Source organism: Neomonachus schauinslandi, chromosome 5, assembly GCF_002201575.2.
Source record: "Neomonachus schauinslandi chromosome 5, ASM220157v2, whole genome shotgun sequence".
Taxonomy (NCBI): Eukaryota; Metazoa; Chordata; class Mammalia; order Carnivora; family Phocidae; genus Neomonachus; species Neomonachus schauinslandi.
The window spans coordinates 59,890,783-59,905,765 of record NC_058407.1 but is presented as its reverse complement, the minus strand read 5'-3'; positions in this window follow the sequence as shown (position 1 = coordinate 59,905,765).

Here is a 14,983-nt window from a genome sequence, read left to right as displayed (position 1 = left end):
AGTAGAATGTGGCTCCATTAGCATCTGGGTAAATATCCCCTTCAGGTTCTTAGTACTGAGGACCATGGGCTTTTTTCATTTTCTTCCCATATTGAATCCTGCCTTTATTGCAATTACCTGTATATGAGTACATACATTCTTAGAGGACAATGACTGTTTTACATAGTTTTATATTCCACTGAGTGTATATTGAGTGCTCCCTAGCCCCAGTAAAGCTCTCGTGCTTATCTTGCAGCAGCAAGGATTGGGGCTAGACATAAGAAAAAACTGCCATGCCAGAAAGTCAATGGACAGATCCCCAGAATATCCCTTTCTGTTAATTTTCTTGAGTCCAGTGGAACAATGAAAGCTACATTGAGGAATAATCAATCTAGAGGTTCAGGAACGGCTTTATGTGATCTTCTCTGTCAAAGGACCTTGCTCTATATTAAGATGTTGTTCATCCACTTCCCTAAAGTGGATGGGGTCTAAAGAGGGTTTCTATGTGAAAGCAGGAGAATTATTTCTCAAAGCACCTTTCAGCCCAAAGCTCCTGGAAGCTCACGTAACCTTAGCATCCTCTTGAGCTTATAGTTTTTTGGTTTTGTTTTTGTTTTTCCCTCAGCCCAGAGCTTAGAGCTGGATGGGCTAATCAGGCAACTAGAAGATAGAAGTTTATACAAATCATTTCTCTACTTTCACAATATTGCCTCTAAATTGTACAACCTCTTCTTAAGCAAAGAAAAAGTTTATAACTTCTTTTAAGGTAGAACTCTCTTCTGAAGAAGGAGGCAATGTGGCATGATGATTAAAGGCACAACTTTCAAGTCACATAGGTCTGGGTTTCGATCCAGAAGAGTTCCAACTCACTCTCCTGTGTACTGGGGCAAGTTACTTAGTCTTATCTCTGAAATGGTGGTAAAAATCCTACCATAAATGTTTGTGAGTGTTTAATAGGAAAGAAGGATGTAAAGTACTTCCTAGTACTGTGCCTGGCTGATGGTGAATTCTCAAAAATGGTAGTTAGGTAGAAAAAAGCTAAATTCACTTCAGTCCCTCCTTTTCTAGTATGTAATTTTGCCTAGACTTATATGAACTTTGTGATTGTTCTCATGTGCCCTTGTGTTTTGTTTCCCCACTTAGACTGTAAGCTCCTCTGGGACCTGGTATACTTTGATATAATTCTTTGATACTATTTGAATTCCACAGAACGTTTTAGGGGAGGGCCCCTGCCCAGGTACCAAATAATTATTGTTGGCCCACCTGCCAGTTTAAGTTCATGAAATCTATTATTTGATCTAATTTGATCAAATTGTCCCATTTAAGATATAGTTCATTCACTTCCCTTAAGTGCATCCAGTGGAGTCCAAAAAACTTATATGTGGTTTGAAGAAAACAGAAGATAGAAATATAGATGTACACTGCAGGTGGTAGGGAAGAGGAGAAAATCTATGCAATAAATAGGGCTGGATGAGAAAATTGGGCCTGTTAGACTTGGCTGAGCCCACACACTGAATAGAACCTTACAGGGCTGCAGTCATGAGTTTTGCTGGTCTGAAAACATGAACTCCTGGCCTGAAACCACAGCTGCAGTGTAATCCTGCAGGGGGTCATCTCTGTAATCCCCTTCCTTCCCCAAACTAGACTTCCCTTTTCCCTTGTTTCTTTTTATGATGAGTTCCCTTTTCTCCTTGTCTGTTCATTTTTGCCATATCTGTGTATGTTCTCCATTTTTGGAATGATTTGCAGCAAATATTTTGTCTTGGCCCAGCTTGTTCCTGTTACCCTGCAACCTTGAGCTTGGCCATCTCCTTACTCTAGCATGTTGTGAGGTTAGAATGAAACAAACGCCTCCTGATATGTATTCTTCCTAAAGAAACTTTTCTTGCTAGATCAGACCCCTTCCCACACCACATCAGAAATCTCCTGTTTTGACTATCAGTATCATAGTTTGACTTAAAGGATGTGGAACTTAATCCCTGAGAATTTAGGAGATGTAGACATACCTGCTAGCCTTCATCCTCCCTACCCCATGATGTCAGCATTTGTATATTTGAGACATGTAGTAAAGAATATTTAGTGACACTGCTTACCATCATCTGGAAGCATATTGACTGGTTCCATGACATGTCCCACAAGGGGGTAGGTTGATCTAGACAGTAGAAGGCCTTTGCTATTCAGGATACGGGAATGGGGGAAATGGAGCCAGAAAATGTTTTATAGGACAGTGAAAGAAAAAACGGCAGAAACACCCAAAGTACACTTGACCTACTAAAAATAGGATATAAGGCCCCCCCAAAACTGAGACTTTTGTAACGTACATGATGTGTATTAAAGTCAAGAGTCTTCTGGCTGAAACATTTTTCTAGATAGATCTCCTGAGGCAAGGGAAACAAAAGCAAAAATAAACTATTGGGGGACACTTGGCTGGTTCAGTTGGTAGAGCATGCATCTCTTGATCTCGGGGTTGTGAGTTTGAGCCCCATGTTGGGCATAGAGATTACTTAAAAATTAAAAAAATCTTTAAAAATAAACTATTGGGACTACATCAAAATAAAAAGCTTCTGCACAGCAAAGGAAACAATCAACAAAACTAAAAGACAACCTACTGAATGGGAAAAGATATTTGCAAATGACCTATCCAATAAAGGGCTAGTATCCAAAATATATAAAGAACTCCCACAACTCAACACCAAAAAACAAATAATCCAATTAATAAAATGGGCAGAAGACATGAACAGACATTTCTCCAAAGAAGAAATATGATGGCCAACAGATACATGAAAAATGCTCAACATCACTCATCATCAGGGAAATGCAAATCAAACCCACAATAAGATATGACCTCACACCTGTCAGAATGGTTAAAATGAAAAACTCAAGAAACAACAAGTGTTGGTGAGGATGTGGAGAAAAAGGAACTTTCATGAACTTTTGGTGGGAAAGCAAACTGGTGCAACCACTGTGGAAAACAATACGGAGTTTTCTCAAAAAGTTAGAAATGGAACTACTCTACAATCCAGTAATCGCACTACTGAGTATTTACCCAAAGAATACAAAAACACTAATTCAGAAAGATGTATGCACCCTCATGTTTATTGCAGCATTACTTACAATAGCCAAATTTTGGAAGCAGCCCAAGTGTCCATCAATAGATGAATGGATAAAGAAGGTGTTGTATATATACAATGGGATATTATTCAACCATGAAAAATAATGAAATCTTGCCATTTGCAAAGACATGGATGGGGCTAGAAAGTATAATGCTAAGTGAAATAAGTTAGTCAGAGAAAGACAAATACCATATGATTTCACTCATATGTGGAATTTAAGAAACAAAACAAATGAACAAAGGAAAAAAAAAAGAGACAAACCAAGAAACAGACTCTTAACTATAGAGAACAAACAGATGGTCAGCAGAGGGAAGGTGGGTGGGGGATGGGTGAAATAGGCGATGGGGATTAAGAGTACATTTATCATGATAAGCACTGGGTAGTATATAGAATTGATGAATCACTATATTGTATACCTGAAATGAATACAACACCGTATGTTAACTATACTGGAATTAAAATAAAATTTAAGTTTAAAAAAAGCCAAAAGGCCCCTGCTTTCAAATAGGGGTATTCCTAAGCCTAGCAAACAAAGAATCCATGACACCTGTTGTGCTAGGAAGTTCTTCTGAAGTCTAACCTTAATCCTTCCAGTACTTTTTCATTTGCCTGTGGTAACTGTGTTGCTTTGTAATTGTTCTTGGGTTGCTTTTATTGTGTGTGTTTTGCCTTCACAGGTAAACTCCTGGGCAGGGCCTGACTCTTCAGAGGAATTTTTTAATCTCCCCGCAGAAGTGCCTATGTCAAGGCCATGCTAGAGCAGAAGCTCAAGAGCAGTGATTAACCAACCACACTTGAAAGCCCAGAAAATAAAACAATCAACATCCTACATCTGAGGACTTTGCTCCTGACTAAGACATAATCCAGCCATTTCCTTTTCATAAGACAAGTGTTGACTGAAGGGGTCGGTGTGTGATTTTGAGGCAAAAGGGTAGACGGAGCTGCAGGACTCAGGTACTGCTTTGCCTTGTATCTGAGGCTGTGAAAGGGGAAAAGAAGTGAACGCTTCTTTGATATGGCTGAGCCAGCAGGAGAGAAAGAGCTTTAAGAGTCAGTGCAGAGAGGCTAAATGGAGCCTACTGTAGAGCAAGTCAACTACCCTAGTTTTAGTCTGTTCCCATTTCTTGCCATTCCCACCTGTAATTCTGTCTTGGCAAGAACCCCACACTGAATGTTCTCAAAGTACTTTGTAGACCTTAATTAGTTCCGTGGGAAGTAAGGCAAAACTCAGCCTTCATTCTGCCCACAGAGATGATGGCAGTGGGGGTGGAGGGAAAGTAAGGAGAAGATGGACAAGCAGAGCAGCTGGGTGATTACTGAACGCTACGTGTACATGAGGAGCTGGACTAAAACCCTTGAGTCCTGAGTCCCGGGAAATAGTTCTTAGCATTCCAGATTCCTAAATAGGTAGTGGGTTCATCCTACTAACCTACTTTGTTAGGGTGCTGTTGATGAATCTATCCTAGATGATAGGTTTGGAAGATTGTTAAGGAAAGCATATCATTAAATCCCTACTCACCCGCTCCTTGACCAATAGCCCTGGAGGGAAGTGGGTGTTAGCCAGAACTGGAGGGCCTCCACTTCAATGGAATGGACTGAGATTCAGCAACAGGAGGAATTTTCTAAGAGTGAGGGAAATCAAGGGCATATGTTGGGGGTGATGGGTGGGGGTGGGGAAGGCCTAGAATAGGTGATACATGGTCAGATAGCCCAGAAAAGATAATCAAGAAGTGATTGGATTCCACTGAAGTCATTATGGATGGCTGCTTTCCTAAAATCCAGTACAGTTTTTAGTAGTAGTATCCTTTCTTCCCTTTCTGAAAACAGAAAATCTCTCTGAGCCTATCACAAGAGAATGGGTGTTTTGCAAACTGTGGACAAGGTTTGGGCCTGAGATTGCTCTCTCTTTCTCTGGAATTCATTAAGTGTTTGAGCTCTGAAGTCAGAGACCTGGGTTTGAATCCTTCTTTGCCACTTTCATCTATTTGAACTTGAATAAGTTACTTCTCTAAACCTTGATTTCCTCATCTATAAGATGGGCCCAGTAATAGTAATTAACTCAAAGGTTTGTTGTGAGGGTTAAATGCAGGAGTTCAGGTACAGCCTCAGCATAGAGCCTGGCATGGACCACGCACTTGACTCATATTAGCTGCTACCATCTCCTCACTCTCTTTTCTATGTGGGTTAACCACTTTGGAGTTTATCCATGGTCTTTTCTTTGGTCAAGTCTCAATCTTCTCCCTGGTCTCTTGGCCATCTTCTCCTACCCTTAATCAGTGAGAAGTCAGGGAATACTAATACCAAATGCTTTTTCATGTCGTTAGGACAGAGTGGAATTAGGAAGGTCAACCTGCCACTGTAAAAAATATTACATAGATTAATACAGCTCTGCACCCGTGATATGTTCTCATAAAGGCTGTTAAGTGGCTATTTTTATGTTGGGTAATTTTTAGATGACTTTCTTTATGCTTCTGAAGTAATATTCTCATAGAAACAAGAATCACAGTTAAGGAAAGAGGAACTAATATTTGAATGTGAGACACTTTCTGTATCCACGTCTAATTTAATCCTCCCAGTCACCCAATAAAGAGGTCATTATTATTCCCATTTTATGGATTAAACAACTGAAACTCAGAATGGTTAAGTAATTCATTCAAAGTCACTCTTGTAGAGATGGGGGAACCTAAATGTGAAGGTAGTTCTGCTGCCCAAACCTGCCCATTTTCTACTCATACTCAATCCTACAAAATCTACACAATACACATAATCCAGGTATTCCACTTTTGTCAATGGTTAATCTATGTGCATTTAAATTTCCCACACAAATTCCAGAAGAACTTGATTTATAAGTTCATATGATTATATTAATTTATTTAAAAAATATTTTTCCTTATGATTTAAAACAATACATATCTACTTTAAGAAATTATTCATATTTCCTTCCATTAGTATGGTTTGTCAAAGCTGACTGTTGCCAAATAATAAAGAGAATGTACTATATGATTCTATTTATATGAAATTCTAGAACATGCAAGCTATTCCATAGTGACAGAAGTCAGACCAGTGGTTGCCTGGGCAGGGCTGAGGGCTAGAGGGGAAGATGGCAAAGGGGCAAGAAGAAGAAACTTCTGGATGTGATGGATATGTTTTATTACCTTGACTGTGATGCTGGTTTTGCAAATGTATACTTATGCCAAAGTTTATGAAATTTTTAAAAAGTTATATATTAATAATCTACACACAGAAGTAGTGCTGCATTAAAAGTAAAAAGAGTACAGGGATGCCTGGGTGGCTCAGTCGGTTAAGCGTCTGCCTTCAGCTCGGGTCATGATCCCAGGGTCCTGGGATCGAGCCCCGCATCGGGCTCCCTGCTCGGTGGGAAGCCTGCTTCTTCCTCTCCCTCTGTCTGCTCCTCCCCCTGCTTGTGCTCTTTCTCTCTCTCTCTGTCTAATAAATAAATAAAATCTTAAAAAAAAAAGTAAAAACAGTATCAATTTCACTAGATCTCATTGTATGTAAAAACATACCACTTTCTTTCTTAAAGATTTATTTATTTGTTTGAGAGAGAGAGAGCACGAGCGGGAGGGGCAGAGGAAGAGGGAGACAGAATCTCAAGCAGACTCTGCACTGAGTATGGAGCCCAGTATTGGGCTCGATTTCACACTGAGATCACCACCTGAGCTGAAACCAAGAGTTGGACACTTAACTGACTGCACCACACATGCGCCCCAAAACATAGTGCTTTTTGCACACCAGAGCAAAGCTGTTCCAAGAGGCTGTGAGCTGGCCAAAGGCCGGCTGTCTTACTGATCCTCAATCTCTATTGTGTAGTGCAGTGCCTGGGACAGACATTCTCAATAAATGGTGAATGGAAGTAGGTGTTTCTTTGGAATTACCACAAATGCCATAGAATTCAAATGTTCAAGCAGCTTGCTAAATACTCATCCGATGGCCTAAATTGAAAGAGCCATGTCAAGATGCTTTTGCAAATGTCTCGGTTCTCACTGGTTCCAGCTTTGCACTTAACCATAAACCCCGGGAAGAAATGACACTGATCTGCTAACTGAAGTTGTTCTGGTGTCAACTGACTTTATGATTGTCTGTATCTACTTTGAAGAATAAGGCTCTAAGAGAACTGAGGACTGATAAATGGAACATCTATGAGAACAGTAAGCATTTAAGCTGCAGCTTGTAAGGGCAGGCTAACAATTGCAATCTTGTTAATATATACAGATGGGGAAGTATATATGATAGCATTTTCTCACACCCCATACCGACTATGCACCCTCAACACATGAGCTCCCATGTCACTCCCCTTTTATCATTAAAGCCATCTAATGCTAACTCCTACAACTTCCCTCCCCTTGACCTCTAAAATTTATTATAACCCTATGGCCTTTCCTCCAAGTCTCATGTTAATTAGAGGGGTATATGGCCTTACTACCTTTAGCACAACCTCTCCACTTCTTCCTCTCCATCTTCTTCCTTTTTACCCATTCTCGCTTAAAATACCTTCCTTTGATGGGCACCTGGGTGGCTCAGTCAGTTAAGCGGCTGCCTTCAGCTCAGGTCATGATCCCAGGGTCCTGGGAATGAGTCCCGCATTGTGCTTCCTGCTCGGCGGGGAGTCTGCTTCTCCCTCTCCCTCTGCCTCCCGCTCCCCCTGCTTGTGTTCTCTCGCTCGTTGTCTTGCTCTCCATCAAATAAATGGGCAAAATCTTTAAAAAAAAAAAAAAAAACCTTCTTTAGAGTCTCTTTCCCGTGAAACGTCTTCAATTCCCTCATCTTTCCAAAGCCTCCTTCTGCATTCCCCATCTCAGTTTATGGAGTCACCATCCACAGTCTCTCAAGCTAAAACCTTTGAAATTATCCTCATTTATGTCAAGTTGATCATCCAGACTTGTGACCAACTGAATTGCATTTCAGAACAGTCTCTTGAAGACATTTCTCCTCTCTGCCCTGTTTTGGTTCAAACTCTGATCACCGGGTGCCTGGGTGGCTCAGTTGGTTAAGCCTTCGGCTCAGGTCATGATCCTGGAGTCCCGGGATCGAGTCCCGCATCGGGCTCCCTGCTCGGCAGGGAGTCTGCTTCTCCCTCTGACCCTCCCCCCTCTCATGTGCTCTCTCTCTCTCTCATTCTCTCTCTTTCAAATAAATAAATAAAATCTTAAAAAATAAAATAAATAAAATAAAATGTCCATGCTACCCCAAATGATCTATAGATTCAATGCATTCCTCATCAAAATCCTAATGGCATTTTTGCAGAAATAGGAAAAAAACATTCTACAATTCATATGCAATCTCAAAAGACCCCCAAATAGCCAAAACAATCTTCACAAAGAAAAACAAAACTGGAAGCCTCATACCCCCTGATTTCAAAACATATTACAAAGTTACAGTAATCACAACAGTGTGGTACTAACATAAAGCCAGACATATAGACCAATGGAACAGAATAGAGAACCTGGTAATAAACCCTCATATATTGGTCTAATGATCTTTGACAAAGATGCCAAGTCTACACAATGGGGAAAGGATAGCCTCTTTAACAAATGGTGTTGGGAAGATTGGCTCTCCACATGCAAAAGAATAAAGTTGGACCCTTACCTTATACCATATCCAAAAATTAAGTCAAAATGAATTAAAGACCTAAATGTAAGACCTGAAACTATAAAGCTCTCAGAAAACATAAAGGAAAAGCTTTATGTGTTGGATTTAAAAAAAAAAAAAGAGGTTAGTATCTAGAATATACGAAGAAACTATAACTCAACAATGAAAAGATCCAATTAGAGGGGCGCCTGGGTGGCTTAGTCAGCTAAGCGTCCAACTCTTGATTTCGGCTCAGGTCATGATCTCAGGGTTGTGAGATGGAGCCCCACATCAGGCTCTGCGCTGGGTGTGGAGCCTGCTTAAGATTCTCTCTCTCTCTCCCCTCTGCCCCTCCCCCTCCTTCTCTCTTTTTTTTAAGATTTTATTTATTTATTTGACAGAGAGAGAGAGCGAGAGCAGGAACACAAGCGGGGGAGTGGGAGAGGGAGAAGCAGGCTTCCCGCGGAGCAGGAAGCCTGATGTGGGACTCGATCCCTGGACCCTGAGATCATGACCTGAGCTGAAGGCAGACACTTAACGACTGAGCCACCCAGGCGCCCCTCCTTCTCTTTCTCTTAAAAAAAAAAAAGGGATCCAGTTAGAAAATGGGCAAAGGACTTTAGTAAACATTTACTCAAAGAAGATATACATATTGCCAAAAAGTATATGCAAAGCTGCTAAATATTATAATATTTATAATGTTTATTATAATATGTGGTGAAATTGAATTTTGAAGAGGTGTGAGAACCTGGAATGGTAAATCAAGAGAGCAGCTTTTCTTCTTTCATAGGATGCAGATGCCCAAAGTGGTCTATCTACATGGAGTTAGATCATTAGGGAAATGCAAATCAAAACCACAATGAGCTATCACCTCACATCTGTTAGGATGGCCAATATAAAAAAAAAAAAAACCAGAAAATAACAAATGTTAAAAAAAAAGAAGAAAATGACAAATGTTAGTGAAGATATAAATAAATTGGGATCTTTGTGCTGCTTCCTGGGGGAATGTAAAATGGGGCAGCCACTATGGAAAACAGGAATACAGTATGGAGTTTCCTCAAAAAAAAAATAAAAATAGAATTATCATATGACCAAGCAGTCTCATTTCTGGGTATTTATCCCAAAGAGTTGAAGAAAAGATCTCAGAGAGATATTTGCATACCCATGTTCATTGCAGCATTATTCATAATTACCAAGAACTGGAAACAATCTATCCATCATCAGATGAATGGATAAAGAAAATGTACATACGATATACATATAATAATTTTCATATAATGGAATTATATTGCAAATCTTGTCATATGCTTTAACATGGATAAATCTTGGGGCACCTGGATGGCTCAGTTAGTTGAGCATCTGCCTTCGGCTTGGGCTGTGATCCCCGAGTCCTGGGATCGCGCTGCGTGTGGGGCTCCCTGCTCAGCGGGAGCCTGCTTCTCCCTCTCCCTCTGCAGCAACCCCTGCTTGTGGTCTCTCTCTCTCTTTCTCTCTCAAATACATAAATAAAATCTTTTAAAAAACAGTGGATAAATCCTGAAGACATTATGTTAAGTGAAGCAAGTCAGTCACAAAAAGACATACTGCATGATTTCACTTTTAGGAGATATCTAAAATAGTCGAACTCTTACAAACAGAAAATAGAATGATGGTTGCCAGGGGCTGGGATGGGAGGAGAGAGGGAGTTATTCAAAGGTATAGAGTTTCGGTTTTGCAAAATGAAAGAGTTCTAGACATCTATTGCACAACAGGGTACATACAGTTAACACTGCTATACTGTACACCTAAGATTAAGATGATAAATTTTATGTTATATTTTTAAACCCCTCCCCCCACAAAGGATGAACAGAATTTCTGGGTAATAGGGTGTGCGTATCTTCAACTTTAGAATATAAAACTAAATTGCTTTCAAATTGGTTGTGCCAATTACCCTATCACTAGCACTGTATAAAAATTTTGCTCCACATCCTCACCAGCATTTGGTATTGTCATGTTTTTAAAATTTCACCCCCGATGGATTGTTTTAATTTGCATTTTATTGATTACTAGAGACTTTGAGTCTCTTTTCAGATGTTTATTGGCTATTTGGATTTCCACTTAAGTGAATGACCTATTCATGTCTTTTGCCCATTTTTCTATTTTTTTTTTAAAGATTTTTTATTTGTTTATTTGACAGAGAGAGACACAGCGAGAGAGGGAACACAAGCAGGGGGAGGGGGAGAGGGGGAAGCAGGCTTCCCGCAGAGCAGGGAGCCTGATGCGGGGCTCGATCCCAGGACCCTGGGATCATGACCTGAGCCGAAGGCAGACGCTTAACTGACTGCCTTCGGCTGGGTGGCTGAGCCACCCAGGCGCCCCCCATTTTTCTATTGTTCTGTTTATCTTTTCAATTGATTTTTATCAGTTCTTTATATATTCTATGAGCAAATCCTTTGTAAGTCAATCGAGTAGCAATATCCCCCCATTTGTGCCTTCTCTTGTCACTTTTTAAATGAAGACATTTAAAGAAAATAATCTTTTTATGTAGTCAAATTTTCCTGTCTCTTCCAATATGATTTACTCTGTATCTTGGTTTAAGAATTTTTTTTTACCCTGAGGTCACAAAAACTTTCTATGTTTTCTCCTAAAACATTAAAGTTGTGGTGAAATTGAATTTTGAAGAGGTGTGAGAACCTGGAATGGTAAATCAAGAGAGCAGCTTTCCTTCTTTCATAGGATGCAGATGCCCAAAGTGGTCTATCTACATGGAGTTAGAGCAAAGTGGCTGCAGGGAGAGTTGGTCTAACCTCAGGAAGAGTTTCCTGTCAATGAGGGTTTGCAAAGTTTCATTGACTTATTGAAGCAATAGAGTCTATTGCATTTTGTTTGGTAGCAGGGGGTGGTTGCTTGGGGATTGCTGAACACTAGAGAGATTATAATTCAACTGGAAGGGAAGAGGTGAAGAGGCAAGGGACAGACAAAATGCTTGTCAGTTCTCTGTGAACCTAAATATATCACTAACAGGCTGCAAGGAGCAAACTAAAAATAAGTGTGTACAGCTCTATCTCTGCTTCCATACTTACCCCTTATCTTTCACTTAGAACTTTCTATCTAGCAGAAATAAAACAATCTCAAGAGATTATGGCCAAAACCACAGTGGAAAGGATTTTTATTTTTATTTATTTATTTTTTTTATTTTTTAAAGATTTTATTTATTTATTCATTAGAGACAGGGAGAGGCAGAGGGAGAAGCAGGCTCCCAAGGAGCAGGGAGCCCGATGCGGGACTCGATCCCAGGACCCTGAGATCATGACCTGAGCCGAAGGCAGACGCTTAACCATCTGAGCCACCCAGGTGCCCGGAAAGGATTTTTTAAAAAAGTACAGCATTGAGTTAGAAATACTTTACTTGAGGACCAACAGAAGTGGGGACCTTCTCTGGAGCCTTTCAAAGTCAGACTAAAATGATTTTGAGTGGAGGGAGGAGACCTCTGGAGCTGTTTGGATCTCTGCAGAGGGTTTTTTTCAGTCTCATGATTGGGTCACCCGAAAAGTCCTTCTTGTTCTACTTAACCCAGGCTGGCTGCCTCCAACAAGGAGGACCTTTCAAAAGGAGCCAGTAGAGAAGGTTTAGGAAAGACAAGGAGACAGAAAGCCTGGCCCCTATAGGAAAGCAGAAGGAGTAGGAGTAAGAAGAAAAGCCCTAGAGGAATAGACTGACAGAGTGGGGATGAATGACACTCCTGGCTCCTCCAAAGGGACATCACCATCCATCTTTAGTTTTTCATCCTAAGCTGGTGAAGGGGAGCAAGAGAGGAAGGACAATGCAGTGTAAATTATTACACAGTCCTTGGCTTTCAGAGTACCGCCAGTAAAAGAGATTTATGGAGTGAAAACTTCAAGCATAGGGTTCTAGAAAATGCTCACACCACCTTCAGGCACACTTATCAACTACATCTGTGCACTCATGCACGCGCCCCTCTCCATGTGCACACACATACATTCATGCCCACAGAAACAGCCTGTATGCAATAGTGTGCACCATAATTCCACTACACTTCAGAAACAACCCTGTCCATTCTTCTGTTTCCACCAGGCTCCAGGGTAGATCCAACCACTGATGCGAGTTTTGTTCCGGTTGGCATGGTATGAGAGGGCACCTATAAAAGAGATGAGGAGTTGCAGAAGTTGCACTAAGGAATATCAAATTGAATATGGGGAATGATTTTTCTTGAGGAAGGGCATGGAGGAAAGCAGTGTTTCATGCAAGTTACTCTGTTAGCTATATATAAGAGGGAGTTAACTTTTTACCACTAGAGACAGGAAGAGTGAGAAGGAGACTATGCCTTTGAACAGATACAAAAAGCGACTCTTGGAAATGTCAGATAAAAACAAGGACTGTAACTGCCAGGACTGACACATTGATCCTGGGTCATGTGTATCTGTCTCCTGTCCTCTTCTTTCCATTTCCAATTTCTTGGGAGTCGGGGTACAGCCAAGAGCTGTGGGAGAGGGATCTTTGCTCTCATGCCCTTGGGTGCTCTAATGAGGAAGACTACTGCCCTGTCTGGGTGTCTCAGGAGTTCACTCAGAGGCTTGCAGACAAGGACTTCTGAGCCAAACCCATGGCAAAGTCCCAGCTGGTGTGAAACAGCCTCTTAGACAAACAGAGAGGCCAAGGAAGGGGAGGCTCGGGCTGTTGAGAGGGCAGCTCAGCTATCCTTCCAACCACGGTGGCTCTTACACACCCTACACTGATTGTGGCCACTCTTCCTTTCTTCCCTCGATTCAGTGTTAATGGTTGGGAATTACTTTGGGTATTTACTTCCTCATGCTTCGGTGGTAACAATATCTAGGATAGGCATACATAAGACTTTAATATGTTTAAAAGCAATTGCAGAATCATCATAGAGCCTTGTGAAATTATAATTTCAGCTGTATTTGTTTTTATGTGCCATTTATTAGGTTGAACCATATTTGATTGCTGACATATTTGAGCATTTTGACCTACAAAAATAATCACCTTGTAAATTTCACCTGAATATTAATAACCTACTGTGTGCTTAATAAGAATAGAGGGCAATGAGCCAAGCTGCCTTTCCCCCCCCCAGATCAGCTTCACCATCTAGTCTTACATAACTTTTCTGTGTCTCCCTTTCCTCATCCTTAGAATGGAGATAAAAATAGTACTTGCCCGGGCCCCTGGGTGTCTCAGTCGGTAAGCCTCTGCCTTCGGCTCAGGTCATAATCCCAGGGTCCTGGAATCGAGCCCCACATCGGGCTCCCTGCTCAGTGGTGAGTCTGCTTCTCCCTCTCCCTCTGCCTGCAGCTCCCCTTGCTTGTGCTCTCTCTCTGTCAAATAAATAAATAAAATCTTTAAAAAATAAAAAAAAATAGTACTTACCTCCTAGGCTCATGAGAATATAAATGAGCTATCATATATAAAGCACTTAGAATAGTGCCTAACTCAAAGCAAGCTCTATATAAATATTGACTATTATTACATGCTAGTCACCGTTATCGCATTTAATTTTATTATTAAGTATATCAGGCACACAAAAAAGGTATAGATAATAAGAAAATTAACATTTATCTGTCTACCTTCCAGCTTAGAAATGAAACATCATAGATATAGTGGAAACCCCATAGAAACCCTTCCCCTATCACATTACCATCCCTCTGTTCTCAGAGGTAACTTCTTTTTTTTTTAAAAGATGTTATTTATTTATTTGACAGAGAGAGAGACAGCAAGAGAGGGAACACAAGCAGGGCGAGTAGGAGAGGGAGAAGCAGGCTTCCCACTGAGCAGAGAGCCCGATGCGGGACTCGATCCCAAGACCCTGGGATCATGACCTGAGCCGAAGGCAGACGCTTAATGACTGAGCTACCCAGGCGCCCCTACTGTAAAAGTATTCTAATGAAAGAATTTATTTAAGTTTATTTAGGCCATTCTCCTTTGGGGTAACATTGAAGTTGCTTCCAAATCTCTGCTATTACAAACTTATTTAATTTTGTCAGCCACTTTATATTGAGAAAATGGCGAACATCTCTACGTGGCATGATCTAGGGGAAGAGTGATAAGCAGTTACTTCAGATAAGTAGTCAAGGATTTTCTTCAGTGATGGGAAGCCACTGGAGGATGTTGAGCAGGACAGTGATTTATTTTTTAATAGATTATTATGGCTAGTATCATAATATCCAGGAGGTAAAAATGGAAGCAGGAGGACTGGCTAGGAGTTTATTGCTATAGTTTAAACTAGAGGTGACGGTGACTTAGATCAGGATCGTAGCAGAGGAAAATCCCGGAAGTGGACAGAATCAGCA